At 30.6% G+C, this 15,865-nt stretch overlaps 1 protein-coding gene across 1 annotated transcript in view; it reads left to right on the forward strand.

Moving 5' to 3' along the window:
- The window catches only part of LOC129864131 (protocadherin-16-like), a gene marked incomplete at its 5' end in the record, with an annotated part of 108,503 nt that overhangs the window by 60,960 nt on the left and 31,678 nt on the right, over positions 1-15,865 (forward strand).

The following is a 15,865-nucleotide window of genomic DNA, read 5'->3' on the forward strand; positions in this document are numbered from 1 at the left end:
TATACTACATCACAGGGTTAACATTACTGTATTACATCACTCACAGAGTTAATATTACTGTACTACATCACAGAGTTAATATTACTATACTACATCACTCACAGAGTTAATATTACTATACTACATTACTCACAGAGTTAAATTTACTATACTACATCACAGAGTTAATAATACTATACTACATCACAGGGTTAACATTACTGTATTACATCACTCACAGAGTTAATATTACTGTACTACATCACAGAGTTAATATTACTATACTACAACACTCACAGAGTTAATATTACTATATTACATCACTCACAGAGTTAATATTACTATACTACATCACAGAGTTAATATTACTGTATTACAACACAGAGTTAATATTACTATACTACAACACTCACAGAGTTAATATTACTGTATTACATCACAGAGTTAATATTACTCTATTACATCACTCACAGAGTTAATATTACTGTATTACAACACAGAGTTAATATTACTGTACTACAACACTCACAGAGTTAATATTACTATACTACATCACTCACAGAGTTAATATTACTATACTACATCACTCAGAGTTAATATTACTGTACTACAACACTCACAGAGTTAATATTACTGTACTACAACACTCACAGAGTTAATATTACTGTACTACATCACTCACAGAGTTAATATTACTGTACTACATCACTCACAGAGTTAATATTACTATACTACATCACTCACAGAGTTAATATTACTGTACTACATCACTCACAGAGTTAATATTACTATATTACAACACTCACAGAGTTAATATTACTGTACTACATCACAGAGTTAATATTACTATACTACATCACTCAGAGTTAATATTACTATACTACAACACTCACAGAGTTAATATTACTGTACTACAACACTCACAGAGTTAATATTACTATACTACATCACTCACAGAGTTAATATTACTATACTACATCACACAGTTAATATTACTATACTACAACACTCACAGAGTTAATATTACTGTACTACAACACTCACAGAGTTAATATTGCTATACTACATCACTCACAGAGTTAATATTACTGTATTACAACACTCACAGAGTTAATATTACTATACTACAACACTCACATAGTTAACTACATCCCTCACAGAGTTAATATTACTATACTGCATCACTCAGAGTTAATATTACTGTATTACAACACTCACAGAGTTAATATTACTATACTACATCACTCAGAGTTAATATTACTGTATTACAACACTCACAGAGTTAATATTACTATACTACAACACTCACAGAGTTAACTACATCACTCATAGAGTTAATATTACTATACTACAACACTCACAGAGTTAATATTACTATACTACATCACTCACAGAGTTAATATTACTGTATTACATCACTCACATAGTTAATATTACTATACTACATCACTCACAGAGTTAATATTACTATACTACATCACAGAGTTAATATTACTATACTACAACACTCACATAGTTAATATTACTATACTACAACACTCACAGAGTTAACTACATCACTCACAGAGTTAATATTACTATATTACATCACTCACAGAGTTAATATTACTATATTACATCACTCACAGAGTTAATATTACTGTACTACAACATTCACAGAGTTAATATTACTATACTACATCACTCACAGAGTTAATATTACTATACTACATCACTCAGAGTTAATATTACTGTATTACATCACTCACAGAGTTAATATTACTATACTACATCACAGAGTTAATATTACTATACTACATCACTCAGAGTTAATATTACTGTATTACATCAATCACATAGTTAATATTACTATACTACATTACTCACAGAGTTAATATTACTATATTACATCACTTACAGAGTTAATATTACTGTATTACAACACTCACAGAGTTAATATTACTGTAATACAACACTCACAGAGTTAATATTACTATACTACAACACTCAGAGTTAATATTACTGTATTACAACACTCACAGAGTTAATATTACTATACTACAACACTCACAGAGTTAACTACATCACTCATAGAGTTAATATTACTATACTACATCACTCACAGAGTTAATATTACTATACTACATCACTCACAGAGTTAATATTACTGTACTACAACACTCACAGAGTTAATATTACTGTACTACAACACTCACAGAGTTAATATTACTATACTACATCACTCACAGAGTTAATATTACTATACTACATCACTCAGAGTTAATATTACTGTACTACAACACTCACAGAGTTAATATTACTGTACTACAACACTCACAGAGTTAATATTACTGTACTACATCACTCACAGAGTTAATATTACTGTACTACATCACTCACAGAGTTAATATTACTATACTACATCACTCACAGAGTTAATATTACTGTACTACATCACTCACAGAGTTAATATTACTATATTACAACACTCACAGAGTTAATATTACTGTACTACATCACAGAGTTAATATTACTATACTACATCACTCAGAGTTAATATTACAATACTACAACACTCACAGAGTTAATATTACTGTACTACAACACTCACAGAGTTAATATTACTATACTACATCACTCACAGAGTTAATATTACTATACTACATCACACAGTTAATATTACTATACTACAACACTCACAGAGTTAATATTACTGTACTACAACACTCACAGAGTTAATATTACTATACTACATCACTCACAGAGTTAATATTACTGTATTACAACACTCACAGAGTTAATATTACTATATTACAACACTCACAGAGTTAACTACATCACTCACAGAGTTAATATTACTATACTGCATCACTCAGAGTTAATATTACTGTATTACAACACTCACAGAGTTAATATTACTATACTACATCACTCAGAGTTAATATTACTGTATTACAACACTCACAGAGTTAATATTACTATACTACAACACTCACAGAGTTAACTACATCACTCATAGAGTTAATATTACTATACTACAACACTCACAGAGTTAATATTACTATACTACATCACTCACAGAGTTAATATTACTGTATTACATCACTCACATAGTTAATATTACTATACTACATCACTCACAGAGTTAATATTACTATACTACATCACAGAGTTAATATTACTATACTACAACACTCACATAGTTAATATTACTATACTACAACACTCACAGAGTTAACTACATCACTCACAGAGTTAATATTACTATATTACATCACTCACAGAGTTAATATTACTATATTACATCACTCACAGAGTTAATATTACTGTACTACAACATTCACAGAGTTAATATTACTATACTACATCACTCACAGAGTTAATATTACTATACTACATCACTCAGAGTTAATATTACTGTATTACATCACTCACAGAGTTAATATTACTATACTACATCACAGAGTTAATATTACTATACTACATCACTCAGAGTTAATATTACTGTATTACATCACTCACATAGTTAATATTACTATACTACATTACTCACAGAGTTAATATTACTATATTACATCACTTACAGAGTTAATATTACTGTATTACAACACTCACAGAGTTAATATTACTGTAATACAACACTCACAGAGTTAATATTACTATACTACAACACTCAGAGTTAATATTACTGTATTACAACAGAGTTAATATTACTGTATTACAACACTCACAGAGTTAATATTACTATATTACATCACTCACAGAGTTAATATTACTATATTACATCACTCACAGAGTTAATATTACTATATTACATCACTCACAGAGTTAATATTACTGTATTACAACAGAGTTAATATTACTGTATTACAACACTCACAGAGTTAATATTACTATATTACATCACTCACAGAGTTAATATTACTATATTACATCACTCACAGAGTTAATATTACTGTATTACAACACTCACAGAGTTAATATTACTGTACTACATCACTCACAGAGTTAATATTACTGTACTACATCACTCAGAGTTAATATTACTGTATTACAACAGAGTTAATATTACTGTATTACAACAGAGTTAATATTACTATACTACATCACAGAGTTAATATTACTGTACTACAACACTCAGAGTTAATATTACTGTATTACAACAGAGTTAATATTACTGTATTACAACAGAGTTAATATTACTATACTACAACACTCAGAGTTAATATTACTGTATTACAACAGAGTTAATATTACTATACTACATCACAGAGTTAATATTACTGTACTACAACACTCACAGAGTTAATATTACTATACTACAACACTCAGAGTTAATATTACTGTAATACAACACTCACAGAGTTAATATTACTATACTACAACACTCACAGAGTTAATATTACTATACTACATCACTCACAGAGTTAATATTACTATACTACATTACTCACAGAGTTAATATTACTATACTACATCACAGAGTTAATATTACTATACTACATCACAGGGTTAACATTACTGTATTACATCACTCACAGAGTTAATATTACTGTACTACATCACAGAGTTAATATTACTATACTACATCACTCACAGAGTTAATATTACTATACTACATTACTCACAGAGTTAATATTACTATACTACATCACAGAGTTAATATTACTATACTACATCACAGGGTTAACATTACTGTATTACATCACTCACAGAGTTAATATTACTGTACTACATCACAGAGTTAATATTACTATACTACAACACTCACAGAGTTAATATTACTATATTACATCACTCACAGAGTTAATATTACTATACTACATCACAGAGTTAATATTACTGTATTACAACACAGAGTTAATATTACTATACTACAACACTCACAGAGTTAATATTACTGTATTACATCACAGAGTTAATATTACTCTATTACATCACTCACAGAGTTAATATTACTGTATTACAACACAGAGTTAATATTACTGTATTACATCACTCTCAGAGTTAATATTACTGTATTACATCACTCACAGAGTTAATATTACTATACTACATCACTCACAGAGTTAATATTACTGTATTACAACACAGAGTTAATATTACTATACTACATCACAGAGTTAATATTACTATACTACATCACAGAGTTAATATTACTGTACTATAACACTCACAGAGTTAATATTACTGTATTACATCACAGAGTTAATATTACTGTACTACAACACTCACAGAGTTAATATTACTATACTACATCACTCACAGAGTTAATATTACTATACTACAACACTCACAGAGTTAATATTACTGTACTACAACACTCACAGAGTTAATATTACTATACTACATCACTCACAGAGTTAATATTACTATACTACATCACAGAGTTAATATTACTGTATTACAACACACACAGAGTTAATATTACTATACTACAACACTCACAGAGTTAATATTACTGTATTACATCACTCACATAGTTAATATTACTATACTACATCACTCAGAGAGTTAATATTACTATACTACAACACTCAGAGTTAATATTACTGTACTACAACACTCACAGAGTTAATATTACTATACTACATCACTCACAGAGTTAATATTACTATACTACATCACAGAGTTAATATTACTGTATTACAACACACACAGAGTTAATATTACTATACTACAACACTCACAGAGTTAATATTACTGTATTACATCACTCACATAGTTAATATTACTATACTACATCACTCAGAGTTAATATTACTATACTACAACACTCAGAGTTAATATTACTATACTACATCACTCACAGAGTTAATATTACTATACTACATCACAGAGTTAATATTACTGTATTACAACACACACAGAGTTAATATTACTGTACTACATCACTCACAGAGTTAATATTACTATACTACAACACTCAGAGTTAATATTACTGTATTACATCACTCACAGAGTTAATATTACTGTACTACAACACTCACAGAGTTAATATTACTATACTACATCACTCACAGAGTTAATATTACTATACTACAACACTCACAGAGTTAATATTACTGTACTACATCACTCACAGAGTTAATATTACTATACTACATCACAGAGTTAATATTACTGTATTACAACACTCACAGAGTTAATATTACTATATTACATCACTCACAGAGTTAATATTACTGTATTACAACAGAGTTAATATTACTGTATTACAACACTCACAGAGTTAATATTACTATATTACATCACTCACAGAGTTAATATTACTATATTACATCACTCACAGAGTTAATATTACTGTATTACAACACTCACAGAGTTAATATTACTGTACTACATCACTCACAGAGTTAATATTACTGTACTACATCACTCAGAGTTAATATTACTGTATTACAACAGAGTTAATATTACTGTATTACAACAGAGTTAATATTACTATACTACATCACAGAGTTAATATTACTGTACTACAACACTCAGAGTTAATATTACTGTATTACAACAGAGTTAATATTACTGTATTACAACAGAGTTAATATTACTATACTACAACACTCAGAGTTAATATTACTGTATTACAACAGAGTTAATATTACTATACTACATCACAGAGTTAATATTACTGTACTACAACACTCACAGAGTTAATATTACTATACTACAACACTCAGAGTTAATATTACTGTAATACAACACTCACAGAGTTAATATTACTATACTACAACACTCACAGAGTTAATATTACTATACTACATCACTCACAGAGTTAATATTACTATACTACATTACTCACAGAGTTAATATTACTATACTACATCACAGAGTTAATATTACTATACTACATCACAGGGTTAACATTACTGTATTACATCACTCACAGAGTTAATATTACTGTACTACATCACAGAGTTAATATTACTATACTACATCACTCACAGAGTTAATATTACTATACTACATTACTCACAGAGTTAAATTTACTATACTACATCACAGAGTTAATATTACTATACTACATCACAGGGTTAACATTACTGTATTACATCACTCACAGAGTTAATATTACTGTACTACATCACAGAGTTAATATTACTATACTACAACACTCACAGAGTTAATATTACTATATTACATCACTCACAGAGTTAATATTACTATACTACATCACAGAGTTAATATTACTGTATTACAACACAGAGTTAATATTACTATACTACAACACTCACAGAGTTAATATTACTGTATTACATCACAGAGTTAATATTACTCTATTACATCACTCACAGAGTTAATATTACTGTATTACAACACAGAGTTAATATTACTGTATTACATCACTCTCAGAGTTAATATTACTGTATTACATCACTCACAGAGTTAATATTACTATACTACATCACTCACAGAGTTAATATTACTGTATTACAACACAGAGTTAATATTACTATACTACATCACAGAGTTAATATTACTATACTACATCACAGAGTTAATATTACTGTACTACAACACTCACAGAGTTAATATTACTATACTACATCACTCACAGAGTTAATATTACTATACTACAACACTCACAGAGTTAATATTACTGTATTACAACACTCACAGAGTTAATATTACTGTATTACATCACAGAGTTAATATTACTATACTACATCACTCACAGAGTTAATATTACTATACTACAACACTCACAGAGTTAATATTACTGTACTACAACACTCACAGAGTTAATATTACTATACTACATCACTCACAGAGTTAATATTACTATACTGCATCACAGAGTTAATATTACTGTATTACAACACACACAGAGTTAATATTACTATACTACAACACTCACAGAGTTAATATTACTGTATTACATCACTCACATAGTTAATATTACTATACTACATCACTCAGAGTTAATATTACTATACTACAACACTCAGAGTTAATATTACTATACTACATCACTCACAGAGTTAATATTACTATACTACATCACAGAGTTAATATTACTGTATTACAACACACACAGAGTTAATATTACTGTACTACATCACTCACAGAGTTAATATTACTATACTACAACACTCAGAGTTAATATTACTGTATTACATCACTCACAGAGTTAATATTACTGTACTACAACACTCACAGAGTTAATATTACTATACTACATCACTCACAGAGTTAATATTAATATACTACAACACTCACAGAGTTAATATTACTGTACTACATCACTCACAGAGTTAATATTACTATACTACATCACAGAGTTAATATTACTGTATTACAACACTCACAGAGTTAATATTACTATATTACATCACTCACAGAGTTAATATTACTGTATTACAACAGAGTTAATATTACTGTATTACAACACTCACAGAGTTAATATTACTATATTACATCACTCACAGAGTTAATATTACTATATTACATCACTCACAGAGTTAATATTACTGTATTACAACACTCACAGAGTTAATATTACTGTACTACATCACTCACAGAGTTAATATTACTGTACTACATCACTCAGAGTTAATATTACTGTATTACAACAGAGTTAATATTACTGTATTACAACAGAGTTAATATTACTATACTACATCACAGAGTTAATATTACTGTACTACAACACTCAGAGTTAATATTACTGTATTACAACAGAGTTAATATTACTGTATTACAACAGAGTTAATATTACTATACTACAACACTCAGAGTTAATATTACTGTATTACAACAGAGTTAATATTACTATACTACATCACAGAGTTAATATTACTGTACTACAACACTCACAGAGTTAATATTACTATACTACAACACTCAGAGTTAATATTACTGTAATACAACACTCACAGAGTTAATATTACTATACTACAACACTCACAGAGTTAATATTACTATACTACATCACTCACAGAGTTAATATTACTATACTACATTACTCACAGAGTTAATATTACTATACTACATCACAGAGTTAATATTACTATACTACATCACAGGGTTAACATTACTGTATTACATCACTCACAGAGTTAATATTACTGTACTACATCACAGAGTTAATATTACTATACTACATCACTCACAGAGTTAATATTACTATACTACATTACTCACAGAGTTAAATTTACTATACTACATCACAGAGTTAATATTACTATACTACATCACAGGGTTAACATTACTGTATTACATCACTCACAGAGTTAATATTACTGTACTACATCACAGAGTTAATATTACTATACTACAACACTCACAGAGTTAATATTACTATATTACATCACTCACAGAGTTAATATTACTATACTACATCACAGAGTTAATATTACTGTATTACAACACAGAGTTAATATTACTATACTACAACACTCACAGAGTTAATATTACTGTATTACATCACAGAGTTAATATTACTCTATTACATCACTCACAGAGTTAATATTACTGTATTACAACACAGAGTTAATATTACTGTATTACATCACTCTCAGAGTTAATATTACTGTATTACATCACTCACAGAGTTAATATTACTATACTACATCACTCACAGAGTTAATATTACTGTATTACAACACAGAGTTAATATTACTATACTACATCACAGAGTTAATATTACTATACTACATCACAGAGTTAATATTACTGTACTATAACACTCACAGAGTTAATATTACTGTATTACATCACAGAGTTAATATTACTGTACTACAACACTCACAGAGTTAATATTACTATACTACATCACTCACAGAGTTAATATTACTATACTACAACACTCACAGAGTTAATATTACTGTATTACAACACTCACAGAGTTAATATTACTGTATTACATCACAGAGTTAATATTACTATACTACATCACTCACAGAGTTAATATTACTATACTACAACACTCACAGAGTTAATATTACTGTACTACAACACTCACAGAGTTAATATTACTATACTACATCACTCACAGAGTTAATATTACTATACTACATCACAGAGTTAATATTACTGTATTACAACACACACAGAGTTAATATTACTATACTACAACACTCACAGAGTTAATATTACTGTATTACATCACTCACATAGTTAATATTACTATACTACATCACTCAGAGAGTTAATATTACTATACTACAACACTCAGAGTTAATATTACTGTACTACAACACTCACAGAGTTAATATTACTATACTACATCACTCACAGAGTTAATATTACTATACTACATCACAGAGTTAATATTACTGTATTACAACACACACAGAGTTAATATTACTATACTACAACACTCACAGAGTTAATATTACTGTATTACATCACTCACATAGTTAATATTACTATACTACATCACTCAGAGTTAATATTACTATACTACAACACTCAGAGTTAATATTACTATACTACATCACTCACAGAGTTAATATTACTATACTACATCACAGAGTTAATATTACTGTATTACAACACACACAGAGTTAATATTACTGTACTACATCACTCACAGAGTTAATATTACTATACTACAACACTCAGAGTTAATATTACTGTATTACATCACTCACAGAGTTAATATTACTGTACTACAACACTCACAGAGTTAATATTACTATACTACATCACTCACAGAGTTAATATTACTATACTACAACACTCAGAGTTAATATTACTGTATTACAACACTCACAGAGTTAATATTACTATAATACATCACAGAGTTAATATTACTATACTACATCACAGAGTTAATATTACTATACTACATCACTCAGAGTTAATATTACTGTATTACATCACTCACATAGTTAATATTACTGTACTACAACACTCACAGAGTTAATATTAGTGTACTACATCACTCACAGAGTTAATAGTACTGTACTACATCACTCACAGAGTTAATATTACTATACTACATCACAGAGTTAATATTACTGTATTACATCACTTACAGAGTTAATATTACTATACTACATCAGAGTTAATATTACTGTATTACATCACTTACAGATCTAATATTACTATACTACAACACAGAGTTAATATTACTATACTACATCACAGAGTTAATATTACTGTATTACATCACTCACAGAGTTAATATTACTGTATTACAACAGAGTTAATATTACTGTATTACAACACTCACAGAGTTAATATTACTATATTACATCACTCACAGAGTTAATATTACTATATTACATCACTCACAGAGTTAATATTACTGTATTACAACACTCACAGAGTTAATATTACTGTACTACATCACTCACAGAGTTAATATTACTGTACTACATCACTCACAGAGTTAATATTACTATACTACATCACTCAGAGTTAATATTACTGTATTACATCACTCACAGAGTTAATATTACTATACTACATCACAGAGTTAATATTACTGTATTACAACAGAGTTAATATTACAGTATTACAACAGAGTTAATATTACTATACTACATCACAGAGTTAATATTACTGTACTACAACACTCAGAGTTAATATTACTGTATTACAACAGAGTTAATATTACTGTATTACAACAGAGTTAATATTACTATACTACAACACTCAGAGTTAATATTACTGTATTACAACAGAGTTAATATTACTATACTACATCACAGAGTTAATATTACTGTACTACAACACTCACAGAGTTAATATTACTATACTACAACACTCAGAGTTAATATTACTGTAATACAACACTCACAGAGTTAATATTACTATACTACAACACTCACAGAGTTAATATTACTATACTACATCACTCACAGAGTTAATATTACTATACTACATTACTCACAGAGTTAATATTACTATACTACATCACAGAGTTAATATTACTATACTACATCACAGAGTTAATATTACTATACTACATCACAGGGTTAACATTACTGTATTACATCACTCACAGAGTTAATATTACTGTACTACATCACAGAGTTAATATTACTATACTACAACACTCACAGAGTTAATATTACTATATTACATCACTCACAGAGTTAATATTACTATACTACATCACAGAGTTAATATTACTGTATTACAACACAGAGTTAATATTACTATACTACAACACTCACAGAGTTAATATTACTGTATTACATCACAGAGTTAATATTACTCTATTACATCACTCACAGAGTTAATATTACTGTATTACAACACAGAGTTAATATTACTGTATTACATCACTCTCAGAGTTAATATTACTGTATTACATCACTCACAGAGTTAATATTACTATACTACATCACTCACAGAGTTAATATTACTGTATTACAACACAGAGTTAATATTACTATACTACATCACAGAGTTAATATTACTATACTACATCACAGAGTTAATATTACTGTACTATAACACTCACAGAGTTAATATTACTGTATTACATCACAGAGTTAATATTACTGTACTACAACACTCACAGAGTTAATATTACTGTATTACATCACAGAGTTAATATTACTATACTACATCACTCACAGAGTTAATATTACTATACTACAACACTCACAGAGTTAATATTACTGTACTACAACACTCACAGAGTTAATATTACTATACTAAATCACTCACAGAGTTAATATTACTATACTACATCACAGAGTTAATATTACTGTATTACAACACACACAGAGTTAATATTACTATACTACAACACTCACAGAGTTAATATTACTGTATTACATCACTCACATAGTTAATATTACTATACTACATCACTCAGAGAGTTAATATTACTATACTACAACACTCAGAGTTAATATTACTGTACTACAACACTCACAGAGTTAATATTACTATACTACATCACTCACAGAGTTAATATTACTATACTACATCACAGAGTTAATATTACTGTATTACAACACACACAGAGTTAATATTACTATACTACAACACTCACAGAGTTAATATTACTGTATTACATCACTCACATAGTTAATATTACTATACTACATCACTCAGAGTTAATATTACTATACTACAACACTCAGAGTTAATATTACTATACTACATCACTCACAGAGTTAATATTACTATACTACATCACAGAGTTAATATTACTGTATTACAACACACACAGAGTTAATATTACTGTACTACATCACTCACAGAGTTAATATTACTATACTACAACACTCAGAGTTAATATTACTGTATTACATCACTCACAGAGTTAATATTACTGTACTACAACACTCACAGAGTTAATATTACTATACTACATCACTCACAGAGTTAATATTACTATACTACAACACTCAGAGTTAATATTACTGTATTACAACACTCACAGAGTTAATATTACTATACTACAACACTCACAGAGTTAATATTACTATACTACATCACAGAGTTAATATTACTATACTACATCACATAGTTAATATTACTATACTACATCACTCAGAGTTAATATTACTGTATTACATCACTCACATAGTTAATATTACTGTACTACAACACTCACAGAGTTAATATTAGTGTACTACATCACTCACAGAGTTAATAGTACTGTACTACATCACTCACAGAGTTAATATTACTATACTACATCACAGAGTTAATATTACTGTATTACATCACTTACAGAGTTAATATTACTATACTACATCAGAGTTAATATTACTGTATTACATCACTTACAGATCTAATATTACTATACTACAACACAGAGTTAATATTACTATACTACATCACAGAGTTAATATTACTGTATTACAACACTCACAGAGTTAATATTACTATACTACATCACTCACAGAGTTAATATTACTATACTACATCACAGAGTTAATATTACTGTATTACAACACTCACAGAGTTAATATTACTATACTACATCACTCACAGAGTTAATATTACTATACTACATCACAGAGTTAATATTACTATACTACATCACAGAGTTAATATTATTTTATTACAACACGCATCGGGTTAACAACACAGTGTAGAGGAATATGACTCTTCTCTGTAAACAGACAGTGGACGCAGTAGGGACATGCACTACATGACCAAAGTATGTGGACACCTGCTCATCGAACATCTCATTCCAAAATCATGGGCATTAATATGGAGTTGGTCCCCCCTTTGCTGCTATAACAGCCTCCACTCTTCTGGGAAGGCTTTCCAGCAGATGTTGGAACATTGCTGCTATAACAGCCTCCACTCTTCTGGGAAGGCTTTCCAGCAGATGTTGGAACATTGCTGCTAGGGACATGATTCCATTCTGCCACAAGAGCATTAGTGATGTTGGGTACTGATGTTTGGCGATTAGTCCTGGCTCGCAGTCGGTGTTCCAATTCATCACAAAGGTGTTCGATGGGGTTGAGGTCAGGGCTCTGTGCAGGCCAGTCAAGTTCTTCCACACTAATCTCGACAAACCATTTCCGTTTGAACCTTGCTTTGTGCATGGGGGCATTGTCATGCTGAAACAGGAAAGGGCCTTCCACAAACTGTTGCCACAAAATTGGAAGCGCAGAATCGTCAATGTCATTGTATGCTGTAGCATTAAGATTTTCCTTCACTGGAACTAAGGGGCCTAGCCCGAACCATGAAAAACAGCCCCAGACTATTATTCTTCCTCCACCAAACTTTACAGTTAGCACTGTGCATTGGGGAGGGGAGCGTTCTCCTGGCATTCACCAAACCCAGATTTGTCCGTCAGACTGCCAGATGGTGAAGCGTTGCTTCCAGAGGCAGTTTCCAGAGGCAGTTTTCGGCAGTGAGTTTTGCAAATGAGGTCAAACGATTTTTACGCGCTTCAGAACTCGGTGGTCCCGTTCTGTGAGCTTGTGTGGCCTACCACTTCGCGGCTGAGCCGTTGTTGCTCCCAGACGTTTCCTTTTGGCACTTACTGTTGACCGGAGCAGCTCTAGCAGGGTAGACATTTCACAAACTGACGTGTTGCAAAGGTGGCATCCTATGCCGGTGCCACGTTGAAAGTCATTGAGCTCTTCAGTAAGGCCCATTCTACTGCCAATGTTTGTCTATGGAGATTGTATGGCTGTGTGCTCGATTTTATACACCTGTCAGCAATGGGTGTGGCTGAAACAGTCGAATCCACTAATTTGAAGGGGTGTCCACATACTTTTGTTTATATAGTGTACTGTATATCTCTTCTGCTTTATAAATTCTGTCTTTATGAATACTTGATTGATTGTATATATAGTGTATTTCAACACAAATGTCTAGAGTTTATGCTCAACATGTACTATCTGTTCCAGTGTTCTAATAAGATCACGGAAGCCACCATACTCCACCATACTCCACCATACTCCACCATAATCCACCATACTCCGCCGTACATCACCATACTCCACCATGCTCCACCATAATCCACCACAATCCACCATAATTCACCATACTCCACCATACGTCACCATACTCCACCATACTCCACCATACTCCACCATACTCAACCATACTCCACCATAATCCACCATACTCCACCATATGCCGCCATACTCCACCATACTCCGCCATACGCCACCATACTCCACCATACTCCACCATACTCCACCATACGTCACCATAATCCACCATACTCCACCATACTCCACCATAATCCATATTCCGCCGTACGTCACCATACTCCACCATACTCCACCATACGTCACCATAATCCACCATACTCCACCATACTCCACCATAATCCACCATACTCCACCATACTCCACCATAATCCACCATACTCCACCATAATCCACCATACTCCGCCATACGTCACCATACTCCACCATACTCCACCATAATCCACCATACGTCACCATACTCCACCATACGTCACCATAATCCACCATACGTCACCATACTCCACCATACTCCACCATACTCCACCATACGTCAC

Source organism: Salvelinus fontinalis, chromosome 10 (assembly GCF_029448725.1).
Source record: "Salvelinus fontinalis isolate EN_2023a chromosome 10, ASM2944872v1, whole genome shotgun sequence".
Lineage (NCBI taxonomy): Eukaryota > Metazoa > Chordata > Actinopteri > Salmoniformes > Salmonidae > Salvelinus > Salvelinus fontinalis.